This window comes from Carlito syrichta, unplaced genomic scaffold (assembly GCF_000164805.1).
Source record: "Carlito syrichta isolate Samal-C Ts95f unplaced genomic scaffold, Tarsius_syrichta-2.0.1 Scaffold309201, whole genome shotgun sequence".
Taxonomy (NCBI): domain Eukaryota; kingdom Metazoa; phylum Chordata; class Mammalia; order Primates; family Tarsiidae; genus Carlito; species Carlito syrichta.
Window position 1 is genome coordinate 165,961 of NW_007253297.1, and position 4,280 is coordinate 170,240.

The 4,280-nt window shown below is 47.1% G+C and overlaps 1 pseudogene across 1 annotated transcript in view; it reads right to left on the reverse strand.

The window, feature by feature from the left end:
* The window catches only part of LOC103269387, a 145,293-nt pseudogene extending 144,744 nt beyond the window's left edge, over positions 1-549 (reverse strand). The window contains exon 1 of the transcript XR_002482468.1: positions 290-549. The product of XR_002482468.1 is annotated as a microphthalmia-associated transcription factor pseudogene (transcript). The remainder of the gene's footprint in view (positions 1-289) is intronic.
* Between the last annotated feature and the right edge of the window lie 3,731 nt (positions 550-4,280).

The following is a 4,280-nucleotide window of genomic DNA, read 5'->3' on the forward strand; positions in this document are numbered from 1 at the left end:
CCCCGCGGTCCCGCCCGCGGGCATCCCCGGCCAGGGGTCCTCGCGCCTGGACGCGCCGTCCCCGGCGGCCCGCGGCGCCCCCGAAGCGCGCTCGGTCGGAGCCTCCTACAAGCGCACTGGCCGGGCAGCCGCCGCACTCAACTGCGGGGGGCAGTTCGCCCTCTGCCCCGGGGCAAGGGCACGGGGTCCTTGTCCCAGCGCGCGGGCGATCTGCTCTCCTCGCCCCAGAGTGGGAGACGCACTGTCCCCCAGCCGCCCGCCGCGCCTCCTTCCAGCTGTCACCACTCACCTGCTCTTCAGGGGTTGACTTTTGAGTTCGTAATAGGTTTTGGGCTCTTCGTGAAACTCCTCCCCGACTTCGAAATCCGGCACGATCCCTGATTCCGACTGCATGGCTCCCGCTTCTCGTCCTTCCACGGCTGGAAAGTGAGGACGGAGCCCGGGAGCGGAGGGAAGGTGGCAGGGCCTGGGTCCCCCGAGCCGTGCGCCCCCGCTCGGTGCCGAGCTCAGCCCGCTCCCCGCGCGCGGCCGCCCGCCCCAGCGCGGTGAGTTTACACTCGCACCCCGGCGGGAGGGGCCGGCGGCCGAGCGCTGCCTGGGATCTGTAGTTCGGCCCGGGCGGGGTCCTCCCGGCTCTCCAGGGATGCGGCTCCCGAGAAAACTACAACTCCCAGAAGGCCAGGCGAGGGGGGAGAGGCAACGTGGTGGACACCGCTAGTTCAACTCCTGTTTGGATTCATTGTCAATGTCAGCAGCTCCTCTCCCTCCTCTGCCCCCACTTGCTTCAAGGGTACAGACTTGGCTATTTAATATTAATAAGAACGGACTCAGCCTGCTCTCCTACCGTCACCCCCCGCCTGGCTCAGACATTTGCGAGGGCATGCCGAGTGCTTACTTTAAAAATAAAATAGCGAAGGATTTGGGCACTGGAAAGTTTTAGTATTCAAGCCTGTCTTAAAATAAAAGGACTTTCTATCAGCCCGCCTGCTTCCCTGGGCTGCTGCGACATGTCAACTTGTCCTCGGATTGGAGCAGCTCGGAGGAACTTTCCTTCACTTCCTAATGAAAACGCTATTGGAGAAGTTGTTCTTGTGCGTTCCTTTTCTAGAACTCACTCAGTCTGGGCTTTTACAATACTATTCATCAGCTGAATGGTTCTTTCCCCTTTATCCAATTAGCCACCTCTAATCTAAAGCAGCACTTGAAAGATTCGGTTAATTTTAAAAGGCACACAGTTACAAAACAGCATCCAGCTCTGTCTGCTTTTAATTTTTCAGTTGACTGGAAGTTCTAATGAGATCACCCTAACATTACAGGAGTGAAGTTGCGGGGTACATAAACTGTACAAGTGTCAACCCCCTCCTGAGCTTCCCGGCAGTCACTTAGGGAACAGAATAAACATTTTTAAAGCTCCCCGTTATGGTTCATTTGTACTTTCAGTCCCTCCCTCTGATAAGTTTCAGGAGAGTGTGTCCCTTCTTTTAAAAGTGTCTTGAAGCATCAAGGAGACAGTGTAGGCTTTCAGAATGGCATTTAAAGGTATAAGACTAAGAGTCGAAATCCCCAGTCCTTCTAAGAAGTGCTGTGCAATCTTGGGCATGTCACTTGATTTCTAGAAGCCTCAATTTCTTCATCTATGAAAGCATAGTTCAGCAAACCAGTTTTAGAAGGTATTGCAAGTCAAATGTAAAAGTGATTTGTAATCTATAAAAAATCTGTTCAGTGGCCATTCTTTTCTTTATCAGATCTTGATAATATTCCTTTCTAACTAACATCTCATCTTTGTGTTTGTCCTTTCACAAGTAATAAACTAAATGATCCTCCTTGGAGAAAACTCTAAGGAGGTTGCACTAATGATTGGGCACCCCCCAGAAGTTGCCAGTCTGCAGTAATACTTTTTAATTTCACATAAAAAAAGATCTCTAATAGGATGGGCTGTTTTGGGGGTTAGGGTTCTCAAGGAGATTTGGAAAAAGTACAAGACACAGACTGTGTTGCAGTAGCAATGACCAAAATCCCATAATAAAATTTAGTGCCCCAAGTACTACTTTTAGGTGCTTCACTGTAACCTTAAAATATGACAATACCTAAGACTGCCCCTGAAGAAAGTGGCCATTTTGTGTTTCTGCATGTGGGATCCCAGATTCCTTGACAGACAGACTGCTGGAAATTAGCTGTCAAAAGTAAAGAAGTTTCAACTCTCTGCCAGAGAAAGATGAAAGGTAAAACACGAGGGGAACATGCAATCTAGACTCCCAGTCTCCTCTGAGTTCTCAACTACCCATGTCTGGAATATGGGAGGAGAAGCTGATTGTCATTATATCTTGAGGATGTAACAGGCATTTTAAGGGGTATGAGCCAAAGACACTGTAAACATCTTGCTCAATAACAAACTTTCTTGTCCAAATGTCAGTAACATCCTCATTGAGAAATACTGGAGGCTTCTTAATCTTTTGGCTCATCAGGAATTTTTTAATCCTAGGAAAACTAAGAAAATAACTTTTTTTTTTTTTTTTTTTTTTTTTAGTTGGAGTCTTACTCTGTCACCCAGCCTGGAATGCAGTGGCACACTCATGGCCATCATAGACTCCACTTGTTGGACTCAGGTGACCCTTCCATCTCAGCCTTCCAAGTAGCTGGAATTACAGGTGGGTGCCGCCACACTCAGCTAATTTTTTGATTCATTATAGAGACGAGGTCTCGCCAAGGTACCCAAGCTCTTCTGGGACCCCTGGACTCAGGCAATCCTCTTGCCTCTGCCTCCCAAAGAATTACAAGCATGAGCCACCACACCCAGTGTGAAAATAGCTCTGTTTTCCTCAGAAACTACAGATGTAAGCAAAATTCTGTGTGTAATTTTGATCTGCTTCCCTTTGAAGGTTAACACAGACCTCATGTTAGAACTGTGGTTTATAACCTCTTTAGAAGTGCAATGAAATAGTCCATTATGTTATTCGTTATATCAACCCGTGACCCAGCAGACCTAAGAGTTCAACCTCCATGGGGGAAAGCTATCAAGAAAGCCAAGACCCCTGAACATACCTATACAACGAAGTGCACCTTCAAAGAGATCTCTGGGGTACAGAGCTCTGAGCTGAGGTTGCCCTGGGGTACACACATATAGCTACTATTTTCCCCTTACACTTTTTCTTCTGGTCTGATCCTACTCTTTGTTCAAGAAAACATAGTTTCCATTGAATGTGGCAGGATTACCCATTACAGTGCCATCTGCCACCCAGGGGGAGTGAATATATGAACTAATCCCAGCCAATGAGAGGGACCCATTTGCTTAGCCATGGTGATTCCTTAGGGATGGATGAACAAGGAACCCTAACATGACTAGAAATCCTCCTCAGAACTTTTATACTAGGGCAGCTAGGAACGAATGTCTTGTTTTTAGAATCGTGATGCTGGAAGGAAAAAAACTTAGAGCTACTTAAGGCCACTTAGGGAAACTGATTTAAGATGAAAGAGAACGAGATAAGATTAACAGAGAGAAGGAGTAGCAAGCAAAGATAAGAAATAGAGAGAGGAGTACAATAACATCATTTCACTTCCTTGTTCCAACCATACTTGAAATCAGATATCCCTGGACTTTCCATATATATGAACAAAAAAATTCCTATTTTGCAGAATTATTTTGGTTACGTTTTTGTCACTTAAAACCACAAGAGTTTTGATTAATCACCGTAGCAATATTTAACTCCTTTAAGTGGATAATTTTCTATGACCCGCCATACCATTAATCCACATAACAAAATGCTGGCCACCTGAGAGATATCCAGTGTAATCCCTCTTCACTGGTGAGTTGCACCCTAGGGGCAGGTACCACTTCTGAAAAGAGATGGTAAAAGTCAGTAACTGTATATTTTTAAACTGAGGACTGGCCTGGCGTGGTGACTCACACCTGTCATCTTAGCACTTTGGGAGCCAAGATGGGAGGATTGCTTGAACCCAGGAGTTTGAGACCAGCCTAGCCACAAAAGTGAGACCTTCTGTCTACAGAAAATAAAAAAATTAGCCTATAGTCCCAGCTACTCAGGATGCTGAAGGTCGAAGCTGCAGTGAGCCATGATTGTGCCACTGTACTCCAGCCTAAGCAATAGTGTAAGATTCCAACTCAGGAAAAAAAAAATGTTTAAGTGAGAAATAAGAGAGGAAACTAGCCGGGCTCAGTGTCTCAGCCTGTAATCCCACGCTTTGGGAGGCTGAGGTGAGTGGATTGCCTGAGCCCGCGGGTTTGAGACCCGCCTGGGCAACTTGGCGAGACCTCATCTCTA